The sequence below is a fragment of the Bombina bombina genome, chromosome 8 (genome assembly GCF_027579735.1).
Source record: "Bombina bombina isolate aBomBom1 chromosome 8, aBomBom1.pri, whole genome shotgun sequence".
NCBI classification, from domain to species: domain Eukaryota; kingdom Metazoa; phylum Chordata; class Amphibia; order Anura; family Bombinatoridae; genus Bombina; species Bombina bombina.
In genome coordinates, this window is record NC_069506.1 from 160,473,978 (window position 1) to 160,491,399 (window position 17,422).

The window sequence follows — 17,422 nt, forward strand, 5'->3', positions numbered from 1 at the left end:
TGTTAGGGAGGCATGTTAGACAGTGTGGGTGATTTCATACTTTAGTCAGGTTTTGTAGGCGCCGGCAGTTTCTAACGTGGCGTAAGTCACTGGCGACGCCAGAAATTTGTACTTGCGCAGATTTCTGGACATCGCTGGTTTATCCGACTTACGGCACGTTAGCAACTGACGGCGCCGTATATTGGATAGCTCGAGATGCGAGCTGAAACTGCGGGCGACGCGGGTTCCCTCGCTTGCGCCGCAAACTACGCCGTATATCGGATCGCGCCCCTAAGCTTTTTTTTTGTGCCAGTACTCTGGACAGCACTTTTTTATTGGTGGATGAATTTATCCACCAATCAGCAAGGACAACCCAGGTTGTTCACCAAAAATGGGCCGGCATCTAAACTTACATTCTTGCATTTCAAATAAAGATACCAAGAAAATGAAGACAATTTGATAATAGGAGTAAATTAGAAAGTTGCTTAAAATTTCACGCTCAATCTGAATTACAAAAGATTTTTTTGGGGTACAGTGTCCCTTTAAGCATCACACCAGGAGCCATGGAGATGCCATTTGTAGGCCCCCTTACATGGTGGGCCTTTGGGCCAGGTCCTATTTGCCAGGCTGATCAGTCCGCCCCTGCTTGCCGCGCATATGAGAGGTGCAAATTTGAGAGAGGCAGGCAGAGGAAGTTAAAGTGTAGCATTTAGTTAAATTGTTTTTTATACTTATTCACACATGTTAAAGAACACAATATTTACTGACAGTAATAGAACACAGTTTAAACTTAAAGAATATATAGAGCAAACACATAAAATGTACCATCTCGTTAACTATTTGTAAAACCAAGAGTACAATTTACTGAAAGAAACCACGTGCTGGGACTTTTCAAAGTTTCATTCCTTCCACCCACAAGGTGAAAATACAGCTTTTTATAATCACTGTAATTAATATTACTGCCAAGCTATACCTTACATACACTATTTAAAATTATTTTAGCACTTTATAATAAAATTAATAGTTTTTATACTATCACATATATAAGATTTTTTATAGATGCTAAAAACACGTTGCTCTCACATTTCAAATCTTATCCTCTGCCTTTTTTTTTTTTGTCTTAACCAAAAACATCTGTCAAAGACAGAGAAAAAGTTTGTAGTATGAGAAATGTGGACAGCTGCCCAGTTTTAAATAAGTGAAGGACGAGGAGGGGAGGGGAGGCTGTAAAATGGTTAGCAAAGTTCTCTTAGAGATGAGGTTTATGTAGTGTGGGGTGGATATAGAATACCATCGGTTTTGGAGTAGGGGAGGAGAGCCTCTGTACAAACAAGTTACAGTTAACTCCCACTGAAAGCATCACTTCAATGTGAACAGTGAGTTACAGAAAGCAAAGGAGAGACTGCAGAGAAGAAAATCCAATACACAAGGACTATTTACTTACTCTAAATCCATCTAAACGGTATGATATTTTATACCTATATATATAACTGTCAGAGCTGTTTCTCATTTAGATTCTATTTCAGTAGTTTATCAACTTATTTTCTACAAAATTCTAAAAAGTCTAGAAGGTTCATGGTGATAAATTCTTTATTTGTATGTCTGGATACCTCTTAGATAGGTAAAAACTAAAATAAACAACATATCACCATAGTTTTAACCTTACAGCTTTTTGTTGAAGAAATCAAATTAGAAAAAAAAAATTAATATTAACTTTTTTTTTGTGTTCACCCAGAAGGAAGGAACTTTGTAGATGTGTTATGTGAATAGCATGAGTACATTTTATGCCATACATAGTCTTTTTGCATTTCATTTTGGTTCTCACATATCTTTTTTTTTTTTAACTACAAAAAAAAAAAGACATATGCTGTTAGTGGTTTAGTTTGGAGACCCTGCTGCAGGGAGAATTGAAATGAATTCCAAAGAACTTCTAATGAAATGAGTTATGTAGCTTGAAGTGTGTCTAATTCTTTTAGTTTCAAGAATAACGGAAACTCTTACACATTCATCTTTTTTTTTTTTGCTTTAAATCTTCATAATTTATATATTAATTTTTTTTCTGCTGATAGTCTACGGGACTGATGTATCAAGCTCCGTATGGCGCTTGATGTCCCTGTTTCCGCACGAGCCTTCAGAGGTAAAAGGTGTATTAATATAACCTTGTTGGTTATACAAAACTCGGGAATGGGTAATAAAGGGATAACAATTTTTAACTACATTGCCCTTTAGAAGGGAAATAGTGTAAACTGTCCCTTTAAATAAAGAATGTTAAACAAAATATGAAGCTTCTTTTTTTGTAATAAAAAGATATCAGAATAGTGTATTAAGTAGCTGCTTATGTTAATATAAATAAGGTTCCCTCTTTCCCTCTTCGGGATACCCATGTGTTCTACAGTCTGATACATTCTACAACTTTTGGTAGTGATTTTCTTTTACAAACACTGTAGGGAAAGTTTCCTGGTTTATAAATCACCACTTACTTTGTCCCATGTGCAAAAAACACCATTTTATGTCAAGGCAAAATAACATAACTATTGAATGACTAAGATATTCTCACTCACTTTATCTGGAGATATTTTCTGTACTTCTATCAAAGTATTTAGGGTGTTACTTAGCAAATTCTGGAGTTTCTTGGTGCCACCAGGCTTCTAATTTATTATAATTTTGGTTATCAGAAACAATCTGTTGCATTTCTTCTTAATATCATTTTCCGGGAGAAATATTTTGACAAGTCAGCTACTACTTTTAAGATACTAAATAGATCAAATTGTAATTTTACTTGCTCTTCGTGTTCTGTTTAGTTCAAATACTGAAAATGCCTGATATTCATTTACTTACAAGTAAAGGAAAGTCATTATGATGACTCTAAATTCTGTCTGATGTCCAATAAATATTTCAGGAACATTCAAAATATCTACCTATGAAGTAAGAGAAATAGTATGTTTTAAATAGAGTTTCTTTTTTATAGCTGGTGAATATGTTTTATGGATGGGCGTCTAAGCCAGTAGTTAAAACAAAAATAGGCCCTCATTTAACATGGGTACCAATGAGGAAGAGTTTCAATTTGGGATTTTGATTTGTTGTTATTTGTTTTTATTATATGTGTTATATTTGTTTGTTAATGAAATATAAAATAATTTGTTTGGAAATCAGTGCACTTAAATATCTAGCAGGTGGGGTAAGATTCTGATTGGCTGCATTAAATAAGCTCCAATACAAACCATTCATGAAATAGCTCCTTGTACTGTTTAGCATATGACTAGCATAGCAGAAGCATCAGGTTGCTACATATTAAAAACTGCACGCTAATAAAAACCTTCATCATGGAATGATAAGGGAATTCTCTTTCTCATTAATGTTACGGGTTCAATAGTCAATAAGAATGGCATTTACTGAAGTTACACTATGCATTTCAGATAGACATACAACAATATTCATTTTTTCATTTACTGTTTTTGGGGTTCTGAAAACATATAGATTTTGCCACTTTTTAAGTGTGAATTTCATTATCATTAAAAAAAAAATTGTAGAGCAAGAAATTACAGACATAAGAGAAGGTATTTTACAGGTACAAAGAGGCATGAAGTCAGCTGGGTGGGTAGCAGGTTCAGGAGTAATTCATTTTAAAAGATTCTAATATACATTTTAAAGGGATAGTCTACTCCAGAATTTGTATTGTTTAAAAAGATTATAATCCCTTTATTACCCATTCCCTAGTTTTGCACAACCAACATAGTTATATTAATACACTTTTTACCTCTGTGATTACCTTGTATATAAGCCTCTGCAGACTGCCCCCTTATTTACAGACTTGCATTTTAGCCAATCAGTGCAGACTCATTCGTAACTCCACTAGAGTGAGTACATTGTTATCTATGTGACACACATTAACTAGCACTGTCTTGCTGTGAAAAGCTAATAAAATGCCCTGAGATAAAGGCAGCCTACAGGGGCTTAGAAACAGGCAGATATTTAGAGTTTTAAAGGTTATAAAGTATATTAATGTAACAATGTTGGTTGTGCAAATCTGGGGAGTGGATAGTAAAGGTGTTATCTATCTGTTTAAACAGTAGAAATACAGTAGAAAATACATTAAGGGAATTCAAGAATGCCTTATATATGCACAAAGCTTTTCTAAGAAATTACACTTATGCTTCAGAAGGAATGATTCTGGTTCTTATTTTCTGAAATCTATGTTTCTATGTAACAAACAAATAAACAAGCAGAAAAAAACCCCAGCAGATTGCAGATCAAAGAAAACAGGGCTGGATTCATGATTCATCTCAGACAAATTTGTTTTGCTTCAAATTACACAATTTAGCCTTGATACCAGAGACACCAAGAGGATATATGTCAAAGTACACAAGATTGAATAGTCTTAAAATTAACATTGTATTGGATGGACTATTTGTACTTCCATGGATCTGGAACATTTTTTTCATGTAATTTTGAGTTTTCTGACATCCACAACATTAATCAAGTGGTACGATATATTTCCTTACTATTACTTATAAATTGAGTAGGATGTACTAAAGCAAAGCAGAAAAAAGTTGCTGAACAAATCTAAAATTCTGGATGAATGTGCTAAGATCTCAGCTCCAAGCACTGCAATACAGTTTACGAAGATGTACAGTTCTAGAACATGATGTTCAGTACACTAATTACAAAAAGTACAAGTGTATTATTTTCTTTTGTCACATACAGTGCTTTGTAGAATGGGAGTACTGAAGAATTTGTTAGAAGCATTTAATATGGTTTATTATGATAGCACTGATTTCATTTCTTTTTAACCAGCACTGGCTCATTAACATGGTGCTCATGCATGTTCAACATGGTAACAAACTGGCACACTCTACTGAAAGATACTCAGAAATGTTGTGTCATCCATATTAGCGAAGCAGCATCTAAACAGGTTGTTTTTTATTGTTGTTGTTTTTTTATTGTAGAAACCAAAATGATTGAAATTGAAACGAATACAGCTGTATCAGTTGTGAACGTCTTATTGATGCTCATTGGCTGATAGGCAGTGGCACTTCCAGTTAATGCTTATTGGCTGATAGGCACTTCCTGGTTGATATGTACATATTGCTAATGATTTATGGAAATTCATATAGAGTATCTATCTATCAACCTATTAACATTAGTAGGAAGTGCAGACTGATACTAGTATATCATTTTAAAATGAAATGAAATCAATGTAAATATTTGCATAGGAAATTAGCACATCTAGGCAAGTATCCCCGCTTGCTTTTCCCCAGAAATTCTTAATATACAATGTTACCAATGCACAAATTAGATATAATTTGCATATCTAATTTGCATATCTTACCCACAATTCTCTTGTGCATTGGTAACATTGTATATTAAGAATTTCTGGGGGAAAGCAAGTGGGGATACTTGCCTAGATGTGCTAATTTCCTATGCAAATATTTACATTGATTTAATTTTGAGACATGGAGGATTTTAATTTCAGTTTTTTTATCTCCCCCCATAATTTTAATGAATTTTGGTTAAAATGAAATGTAAACAGCTTTTACTTAAAACATTATTTCTACATTTTTAAATACTGCTCTTCATATGAATGAAATATATATTTAATTGCTTAAATAATAATGATTAGTAAATGATGCTTAATGAGGTGAATGTTGTTTCTCAACACTTTGCTGGTTCCATTCGCAGGCAGATACCTAGAGCTCAGGAACTCATGCTCTCAGCTGTAACTTAAAGGGATATTCCAGCCAAAATTGGAAACAACATGGATGCATTTCGGTATTGAACAGAAACATTTTTGTAATATAAATGTATTAGCAAAAATACTTCTAATAAAAGATATAGCTGTTTCAAAGGTGTGTTTAAGTATGCACCGTGCACCAGCATTTTAAACACAGCACTTGCTCAGAGAGCCTAAGGTGCTTGTACCATCTGGTAATTTCTCAATTTGGTTATTGCTGACATGATACAAGCCCCACTGATGATCAGAGCAGCTGCATTATTTAAAATGTGTGTGCAGTGACAATATCTAGCTATGCTTCACATGCACGTGCAGAGAAAAATGTTAACACTAAAACAGTGATAACATTCACTAGAAGCATTTTTATCAATACATCTATATTGCAAATATGTTTCTACTCAAATATGTAATACATCTATGTGCAATTATTTTTTGACTGGAATGTCCCTTTAACAGCCGAGACTGCTGGAGCTTCCTGCAGCTCGGAAATATATATACATCCATTTCGGTTAAGGGTTTAAAGTTGCCAGTTGGTGAAGCTCCGCCTCTTCATCCTGGGGGCTGCCATCTTGGAGAATATGTATTCTCACAGCCTGAGACAGAAGCAGTGTGCATTTATAGATCAGTGAGGGTGTCTGCTTTTGACAGCTGTATCGTGTACTTCAGGTTAGGGTTGCATGAAACAGAGCAGTAGCTGTACATTTTTATAGTGGATTAATTTCTATATATTATTGCTGATTGTTTTAATAATATCTTTTGTCAAAGGGTTAGAAATCTTTACTTTTGGAACGTAGTACAAAATACATAAAAACTTAGTCAAGGTGTCGCCCTTCATCCGATTGCGTTGCAGCACTGATGTTGTAATTTGAATTTTTAAATAAGTGCCGGTCCCCAGTCTTGGCATGTGCACTGTAACTTGTGGGCACTCGCATGCGCAATGCACTGTGAAACTATAGTCTTCCATTTTTGTATATCAGCAATATTGCATGTGCATATATTATCAATGTCATAATTGAACTGCGAACTGCTACCACAGCGTTCATCAGTCTTCAGAGATCTGGTGCCCACGCCCAGTCCCATGTCACGAGCTTCGGCATCTGGCACGGTGTTGATGACGTGCGTGGCTGAAGCAGTAGAAGATAATTAACATATGTGCATGCGTTGCAAGAAGTATCTGAAAATGCACATGCGCGACGCCATATTTGTTCTACCTAGGTAGAACTCGGCAATGCGACTGCATAATTATCCAATAAAAAGGTTTGGCTGTTGGAGGGGGGGTGTTTGTATTTTTTTTTACAGGTAAAAGAGCTGATATCTTTGGGGCAATGTCCACAAAAGGCCTTTTTAAGGGCCATTGGCAGTTTATTGTATTCTAGGGTTTCTTTTTATTTTGGGGGGGCTTTTTTTTTGTAAGTTTTTTTTGTGGTAATGTAGTACTTTCAATATGGTTTAATAGTTTATTTAAATCATTTCAGTAGGGTTAGGGTTTTTTAATATGTAATTTAGTTAATTTTATTGGTAGTTTAATTTAATTGTAGTATAATAGTTAGGGTAGGTTAATTAATATTTTAAAATAGTTTATTTTAATTCTACAGGTAAGTTTAAATTTATTTTAAGATAGGGATGTTGTAATTTTAATTTAAAGTTAGTGGGTTGTTAGGTTTAGGGGTTAATAGCTTAATTTAGTTTATGGCGATGTGGGGCCTGACGGTTTAGGGGTTAATAGGTTTAGTTAGTGGTAGTGATGTGGGAGGCCAGGGGTTTAGGGATTAATAAGTTTATTTAGTGTCGGCGGTATCGGGGAGCGGCGGAATAGGGGTTAATACATTTTATTTAGGTTGCGGCAATGTCATGGGCGGCAGATTAGGGGTGTTTAAACTCTAAGTTTATGTTAGGGTGTTAAGTGTAAACGTCTCTTTTTTTCTACCATATAAATCAATGGGATATCTGGCAGCATCAAACATAAGTTTTCAGTGCTTTCAGACTCCCATTGATTTCTATGGCATTCGCGGTCTCCAGGGTGGCGGATTGAAAACTTGGTATGCTGGGTCGGAATAGCCGCAAGCGTACCTTTTAACTATTTGGTAAATGGGAAAAAGTGTCAAATAGAGCCGAATGTGTATTCGGAACATTTGTAATGACGTAAGCATCGATCGTATGATACGTCACAGATTTCAACATTTGCCGGTCTGTAGGCTTTGATAACTAGGTCGGATCAAGCTTGCAACAATTACGCTGCGGAATTCCGGTGTATTTGCGGTTGAGGCTTTGATAAATATCCCCCAAAAAGTTGACAATCTCAATGATGTGTCAGTGTGTACCGCTTCTGTCACAGTCTGTCAGAATATCTTAAAACCAAGATGGCAGTCCCCAGTATGAAGAGGCAGAGCATAGCCATCTGGCAACTTTAAGGGGTCAAAATAAGAGATTGCCTTTAAAGAGAGCTGCAGGAACAGGAGGAAAAGCGATATCATAATGAGTAGTACCTATTATATTGTAGTTGTGTCCAGTAGTTTAATAACTCTAGTAAAACAAAACATGTGGCAAACACCATTCCATCCCATAAACCTATCCCTCTCATTATTGCAAAACTTAACTGAACCTAGCGCTAACCATTACTTATGCAATATAACCCTCTACATAATTGTTTTATCAAAATGACACAATCAGAGCCACAGATGTTGTAAAAAATCTGTTTCCTTCCTGATTTTATGTCTTGTTATATGATATTGTACTGTACTTGCTAAAAATGTATTAATGTTCATTTGTCTGATACCTACAAGAAATGGCAGAATATGTCAAATTACATTTTTTACTTTCTTTACATTGATTCATGAGATTTTGGTGTAAAATACTCAAGGCCATGTTTGCAATAAATGTATTTCTTATTGATTCAGAATTAGTTTTAAATGAATGGGCACAGAGAAGCATACATACTATAACCAAACCTGATCATTCATTCTTCATGTGAAGACACCTATGCCTGGGGAATTATATACTGTCAGCTTTTTATTCTCTTTTAGGCAATATATTTTCGTGTTTGGCGACATAAGCATTAGCGTGTGTGAGAAATAAGAGTATTCATAGAAGTCTGAAGGATAAATCTTAAAGGCCTTGGGTTAAATCTAAATTAAGAAACTTCCCCACTAAATTGATTGTTTATTACTAGTTTTTATTTCTGAAATCTTAACTGAGTTTTCTCTTCTTTGTCTTTAAGTTCTATTTTTCATAGAGCTTTGATACATTTGTATATTCTATAATTTTAGTTTTGTTATTTGTCTAATAAAACTTAAATATGGGGTATATGTTCTGGCAGAAATATTGATTCAGGGCTACAAATAGGTTAGTGCTTTGGGTAGGATTAGGAACTGGAATAAGGGTTCACTTTTTTAAAATGCAAAGATTGCTAAAGCTTTTGCGCTCACCAAGTTTTACTCTTTAAAGGGACAGTACAAACAGTGTCTTGGCACCTAAAGGGTCACAATCATGGTATTAAACATGTAAACATTGCCAGTCTGAGTTCTTAGGAGATAAAGTTAGTCACCAGTGAACTGTCTTCTTACCGGGTGCAGTCCAAGAGTAGTGGGGATCGGCTCATCTGTGATCCTGCTTATAGGAGATCGGTCCACATGAGACTAACATTTTGAGCATCTACAGTTGCGGGCTATCCGGCTCAGCCGCTCTGTGCCCTGCTGCCTGCGAGTTGTTTGCTCTCCCTCTATCGACTCTCTGGTTTGTTCCACTGATGTCACATGCCGCCTCCTCCACTGGAATACCTGCACCCGGTGACATGACTCTCCCCTCAGATCAAGATCCCTGGGCGTTCAGCTGTGCTCACTTTCCCCAAAGTGCATATATTACAAATAATTGAGGACAGGACGAATCCATTAGTCATAAAACATAACTTTTATTTCCATATCAGCAAGGTTTAAACAGTAAATCAAAATAGTGCCCTCTTTAAACGAGAAGGAAGGTACAGATCCCGCTAATGCATTTCAGCATTAGCCGTACATATAGCTATGATTACGGCTAATACCGAAACACGTTAGTGGGATCTGTACCTTCCTTCTCATGTAAAGATGGCGCTATTTTGAAGTCCTCCTCTTATCTCAATGCATTTGACAGTTTTTCACAGCTAGAGTGTGTTAGTTCATCTGTGCCATATATACCTGTGTTGGTTATGCAAAACTGGGGAATGGGTGAGGGATTATTTATCTTTTAAAACAATAACAATTCTGGAGTAGACTGCCCCTTTAAGAAAGGATACCACATTGGAAGGTGGGAGTGCCCTCATGGCAGGAAGTGATAGGAAAAATCAAGGAGACCTACATATTGTCAGAACTAGCTGCATGGGCACAAGGACAGACTGAGCAGTTTCAAAATACTTGGTTCTATTGGGTACTAAGGTTTAGGGAATAACCATGAAGGAAGGACTGGGAGACAACAATTTACTGGACTAAATGGAGAAGCCTATTTCAGAGATAGGATTCTCCCCCCATGAGAGAGATTAGTGGAGATAACTGGGCGTCATCACCTCGAGAGGACTTGTAGGCTTGTTAGCGGTATAATGGCACCTCCTGATAGGGAGAGGGTGGGTATAGGGTGGGGAGGGGGGGATAGTAAGGATAAGCAAAACATGAAGGCAGTAAAAAGTACATGAGGATAGGGAAACTACACAGGGTATCAAATATAGGAAGATATAATGTCATGAGATTTATGTAACCTGTAATCCCAATGAGTTTTGATTTGTAACAACCTTTATGAAAACCCTAATGTACAAATGGGGTAATGTGAAAAGTTTTGTATTGTTTTATTGTGTTGTAACCAAATAATAATAAAAATCATTTCAACATAAGAAAGGATACCAAGAGAGCTAAGCAAAATTGATAATAGAAGTAAATTGTTAAGTTGTTTAAAACTTCTTGATCTATCCAATCTCTTTGAGCTTAATTTTAACTTTGATAAGATAGGGAAAGGGAGGCTAGTAAAGCCAAAAATTAATTCTTTACCTTGGACTATATGGCAACGCCCAGGTGTAGCAAAACCTTATATGAAGGAAAAAATAGCAAATGTGCAGACCCTTAAATTATTTAGGTATACAATATAAAGAAGGGAGATTATACAGCAACCGCAATTAGATTGCTATAAAGATAGACAGGGATTTCAGCACATAAGTATGTGCTGAAATCCCTGTCTATCTTTATAGCAATCTAATTGCGGTTGCTGTATAATCTCCCTTCTTTATATTGTATACTTAATTTTAACTTTACTGTCTCTTTAAAATAATACAGAATAGCTTACAAATGCAAACTCTTACTACAACAAGCAACATTGTATTCTAACCTGAAATCAAATGGAAATAATTCTTAAAGGTTTCCCTCAACTGTAACTGTGAAATCCTTACAATAGCCTGCTATCTAAAGGAATTTAAAAACAGAGGGCTAGATTACAAGTGGCGCAGCATTTACCGTTTCCGCTAGAGCGCTAATTGCGCTAGAAGTAATCTTTTTGCACTCTTCGGGTCGCACTGGCATTATGAGTTGAAAATAAAAAGTTAATGTTCTTGCGCTGACCCGACAAGCGCAAACAGTTTACTTTTAGTGCAATTAGACTGTCGCGCAAACAATAACCTATTCCCCAATAGAAGTCAATGGATAGAAAAAAGTGGAAATAAATCCCCCGACTCCTTTGCAAATACAATCACATGTTCTCATATGTGCGTACCCAATCGCATATTCTAATATGCGCAAGCCCGATCGCATATATATCGCAAACCTGACGTAAAAATATGAATATTTTATAAATATGCTTTTACATGTTCTCATCTACCTAACGGCAAAGGGCTCCAATACACTTCTATATATGTCTATATATGTATTTATGTTTTTATATCTGTAAATACATATATACACATATATGTATGTATCTCAATGTTAAAGTCCTTTGTCTTTTTTTTTTCTAACCCCTGAGATCTCATATCTTTGAGCCCTTATAACTTTTTTGTGCAATATTTTTTAAAATAATTTTTATTATATGGTGTTATTATGAGTGTAACTGTACTTTGTAATGTATTTTTGATGTGCTTTGTGCAACTTTTTTGACTTGCGTAACAGTTAACTACAGCTCTGAGATCACGGTAATGATTCTAGTGTAAATCGCAGTTGTGCTCAACTGGTAAAACTAGCTCAATTTAACCTATTACACTGAATCCATGTTATTAAGCAGACCACACAAGTGGTAAGACAGTTCATCATATAGTGATTGATTGAATAAGACATCCTGGTTACAGTAGAAACAAAACTACCCATAATAATAATAATAGAGTCACGTGTTTACATCTTGCTCTAAAACACATAATATCCTCTATACCTTAAAGTGAATGTAAATTTTGATGCTAAAGTGTCCGGTTTTTAAAACTTAGATTAAAAACAGGGGCACTTTAATTCATCAAAATTTACATTTCACTCCTGTTGTGAAAAAATACTTACTTTTAAACTTCACAGCAGCTCCAGCTTCCTCCGGTCTCACAAGCCATTTCTGATGTCAGAAATGATTGATAGGTCATCCTCCAATCACAGCTTCCCCCCCGGGGGAATCAGTGTCTGATTCAACGCTGTGATTGGAGAAAGCCAGATGCCTCATTTTAGACCCAGGAAGAGGCTTTGAAACGGGTGGAGGAAGCTGGAGCTGCTGTGAAGTTTAAAAAGTAAGTTTTTTTCCACAACAGGAGTGAAATGTAAATTTTGATGAATTAAAGTGCCCCTGTTTTTAATCGAAGTTTGAAAAACTGGGCACTTTAGCATCAAAATTTACATTCACTTTAACTAATTACTTAGAGCAAAAAGCATGCATAACCTACAATATTTACTGTTTCCTTTTTGCAACAAAATGACCCTCTCAACTAAAGGTTTTAGTTTTTCATCAGGAAACAAATTGGGCAGATATTTTCAAAATATTTTATGAATTGCCTAAAATTCCCTTAAGAGTTTTATGAAACTGAAATGTCCCTAACTTATGTGACTGGGTCCTTTTGCAGATTTATTTTCCAATAATGTATTGCTTTTCAAAATGTTTGAAGTTTGAACTTTTACCAGAGAGTGTGTTTTGTTTTATTTCTCTGCAGAAATTTTAAAGTGAGAAAAAAAATCCTTCTTAGTGGGTTTGTGACACATTTTTATAAAGACTGTAGGCCAGAGTAATTATTACATCTAGGAAATCAATTTGGCTTTGTCCAACAACAACTAGTAAACCTCACACCAAACTTTTTAGACTCCGAATGTAAAAAATTCACACAAATTGTAGATTTATTAATGAAAAATAAAGCAGCCTCTGTAACCTCTATAAATGAGGATTGCCTCCCACCATCCAATTACTGGGTTGTTGTATGGGGGGGGGGGATGATGGGCATTATGAAAGTGATGCAAACCTGAAGATACAAATTCATTCTGTGGGCCTAATATTCGAAAGCTCGCCACTGAGGTGAGATGATCTAAGACAGCTCGTCTGTACGGAGAGGTCCCTAAAAAAATGTTAGAAACACAAATTTTAGTTTAAAAGATGTTTATCTCACTGTGTAGGCTTCTTGAAGTGAAAGAGACACTCTTACATTACAATATAAGATATAAAAAAATCCCTAAGATTTTGTATGATTTCTCTCCATGCTGGCTAACGCCCATGGGTTGTGGCAGACACAGCACTAATTGGCTACAATGCAAGTCAATAGATAATAAATAAAAAGTCATGTGATCAGAGGGCAATCACAGAGGTAAAAAGTGTATAAATATAACCACGTTGGCTGTGAAAAACTGGGGAATGGGTGATAAAGGGATTATCTTTTTAAACAATAAAACATTTTGAGTTGACTGTCCCTTTAAATATCAGGCCCTGTATGAGAAGATATTGTTGGTCTTAAGGAATTCAATGGAATTCAATGGTTTCAAGTAAACATTAAATCATTCAATCACTAGTTAATTCTGTAATTAATAATTATTCTTAAACAAGTGGTTTTAAAAAGCTATCAAGGCAATCTAATAAATGCTTCATGGCCTATTACGACACAACTTCCTACTTGTGCATTTATGTGATTAAATATCAGATCTACAGGCAGATATTTATAGGTAATGAATGCTTAGCCTCCAAAATATCTGAAAGAGCTTTATTTTTATTTTTTTAAATACACTGTCAAATTTGTCTTAATTTCATAAAGGAATCTGTATCGAAAAAGTTCCCTAAATCCCTCAGCACTATAATCTGAGTTTACTTCAATAAAGGGAATGTTTAAACAGCACACATTGTATAACGTTTTCTATCAATTGTAAAAGATAAACAGAGAGCATTTTAATCTTTAATGAACAAATAAAAATCTCAGTAAATAACATATGGAAATAAAAGTAGAATCAATAAATCTCAACCAATGTGGCTCAATAAAAATGTAAGATAAGAAAAAAAAAATGGGCTTTTAAATTATTGAATGAGAATAGTACTTATTCATCATTTCAAGTACTAAACAAAATGTGAGTTGTGTAAATTAAATTGGCTAAGATTGAAAATGAAATACTGCAAAGGACAGAAAGGCAGTAAATATGTTTATAAAAGAAAAAAAGGAAATAATTGGACTACAAAAACCGTTAGATGAGCAGGAAGCTTGTGGCAAGTAACTATAGTAAAGTACTGAATAGCAAATTCCAAGTCAGAATATAAAAGGAATGGTTCAAAGCAAGCAGCACTGGTTCATTGTCAGAATACATGCAGTAGGTCATGATAGGCAGCACATGTTCATAGGATGCAAGCAGCACAGGCACATAGGATGCATGCAGTATGTCATAACTGGCAGCACATGTTCATAGGATGCAGTCAGCACAGGCACATAGTCAGGATGCGTGCAGTAGGTCATGATAGACAGCACATGTTCATAGGATGCAGTCAGCACATGCACATAGTCATGGTTGCATGCAGTAGGTCATGATAGGCAGCACATGTTCATAGGATGCAGTCAGCACAGGCACATAGTTAGGATGCATGCAGTAGGTTATGACAGACAGCACATGTTCATAGGATGCAGTCGGCACAGGCACATAGTCAGGATGCGTGCAGTAGGTAATGACAGACAGCACATGTTCATAGGATGCAGTCAGCACAGGCACAAAGTCAGGATGCATGCAGTAGGTCATGGCAGTCAGCACAGGCACATAGTCAGGATGCGTGCAGTAGGTCATGACAGGCAGCACATGTTCATAGGATGCAGTCAGCACAGGCACATAGTCAGGATACATGCAGTAGGTCATGACAGACAGCACATGTTCATAGGATGCAGTCAGCACAGGCACATAGTCAGGATGCGTGCAGTAGGTCATGACAGACTTCACATGTTCATAGGATGCAGTCAGCACAGGCACATAGTCAGGATGCATGCAGTAGGTCATGATAGGCAGCACATGTTCATAGGATGCAAGCAGCACAGGCACATAGTCAGGATACATGCAGTAGGTCATGACAGACAGCACATGTTCATAGGATGCAGTCAGCAGAGGCACATAGTCAGGATGCGTGCAGTAGGTCATGACAGACAGCACATGTTCATAGGATGCAGTGAGCACAGGCAGATAGTCAGGATGCATGCAGTAGTTCATGATAGGCAGCACATGTTCATAGGATGCAAGCAGCACAGGCACATAGGATGCATGCAGTATGTCATGACTGGCAGCACATGTTCATAGGATGCAGTCAGCACAGGCACATAGTCAGGATGCGTGCAGTAGGTCATGATAGGCAGCACATGTTCATAGGATGCAAGCAGCACAGGCACATAGGATGCATGCAGTATGTCATGACTGGCAGCACATGTTCATAGGATGCAGTCAGCACAGGCACATAGTCAGGATGCGTACAGTAGGTCATGATAGGCAGCACATGTTCATAGGATGCAAGCAGCACAGGGACATAGACAGGATGCATGCAGTAGGTCATGATAGACAGCACATGTTCATAGGATGCAAGCAGCACAGGCACATAGGATGCATACAGTATGTCATAACTGGCAGCACATGTTCATAGGATGCAGTCAGCACAGGCACATAGGATGCATGCAGTATGTTATGACTGGCAGCACATGTTCATAGGATGCAGTCAGCACAGGCACATATGATGCATGCAGTGTATCATGATAGACAGCACATGTTCATAGGATGCAGAAGCTCTGCTTCTTAGCAAAGAGATCAAACTACAAAAGGATTAAATACATAAGGATATTTGAGTTATTTCAGAAAGGTGGTAGACCTGAACTGTGAATTAGTTTCACTACAGAAATTGAATAGTTAAAGGTGGTAGACCTGAACTGTGAATTAGTTTCACTACAGAAATTGAATAGTTAAAGGTGGTAGACCTGAACTGTGAATTAGTTTCACTACAGAAATTGAATAGTTAAAGGTGGTAGACCTGAACTGTGAATTAGTTTCACTACAGAAATTGAATAGTTAAAGGTGGTAGACCTGAACTGTGAATTAGTTTCACTACAGAAATTGAATAGTTAAAGGTGGTAGACCTGAACTGTGAATTAGTTTCACTACAGAAATTGAATAGTTAAAGGTTTGAGTTAATTTACATTCTTTTGTAATCTGGTTTTTAGTATTGCAATTAGATAACAATTAGATTGTTTGCATAGGTGAGCAATTAGGAGGGACCCCACCCTATCTTTCTGAGGGTATTTAAAGAGATCTGTTTAGCTCTGCTTCTTAGCAAAGAGATCAAACTACAAAAGGATTAAATACATAAGGATATTTGAGTTATTTCAGAAAGGTATATAACATTTCTCTTTTAAATTGTTGTTACTTGAATAGTTTGTACTTTCAGATAATATATTTTGTATTTCTATTAACTTTATATTTTGTTTTTTTATAGGTGGTAGACCTGAACTGTGAATTAGTTTCACTACAGAAATTGAATAGTTAAAGGTGGTAGACCTGAACTGTGAATTAGTTTCACTACAGAAATTGAATAGTTAAAGGTTTGAGTTAATTTACATTCTTTTGTATTCTGGTTTTTAGTATTGCAATTAGATAACAATTAGATTGTTTGCATAGGTGAGCAATTAGGAGGGACCCCACCCTATCTTTCTGAGGGTATTTAAAGAGATCTGTTTAGCTCTGCTAAACATTTAGCTCTGCTTCTTAGCAAAGAGATCAAACTACAAAAGGATTAAATACATAAGGATATTTGAGTTATTTCAGAAAGGTATATAACATTTCTCTTTTAAATTGTTGTTACTTGAATAGTTTGTACTTTCAGATAATATATTTTGTATTTCTATTAACTTTATATTTTGTTTTTTTATAGGTGGTAGACCTGAACTGTGAATTAGTTTCACTACAGAAATTGAATAGTTAAAGGTGGTAGACCTGAACTGTGAATTAGTTTCACTACAGAAATTGAATAGTTAAAGGTTTGAGTTAATTTACATTCTTTTGTATTCTGGTTTTTAGTATTGCAATTAGATAACAATTAGATTGTTTGCATAGGTGAGCAATTAGGAGGGACCCCACCCTATCTTTCTGAGGGTATTTAAAGAGATCTGTTTAGCTCTGCTAAACATTTAGCTCTGCTTCTTAGCAAAGAGATCAAACTACAAAAGGATTAAATACATAAGGATATTTGAGTTATTTCAGAAAGGTGGTAGACCTGAACTGTGAATTAGTTTCACTACAGAAATTGAATAGT

General features: G+C 36.0%; 1 protein-coding gene across 1 annotated transcript in view; it reads left to right on the plus strand.

Moving 5' to 3' along the window:
• The first annotated feature begins 1,267 nt into the window (after positions 1-1,267).
• The window catches only part of EMP3 (epithelial membrane protein 3), a 97,206-nt gene continuing 81,051 nt past the window's right edge, over positions 1,268-17,422 (plus strand). Inside the window, exon 1 of the mRNA XM_053690668.1 lies at positions 1,268-1,441. The gene's annotated coding sequence lies outside the window, so the exon portion shown is untranslated. The remainder of the gene's footprint in view (positions 1,442-17,422) is intronic.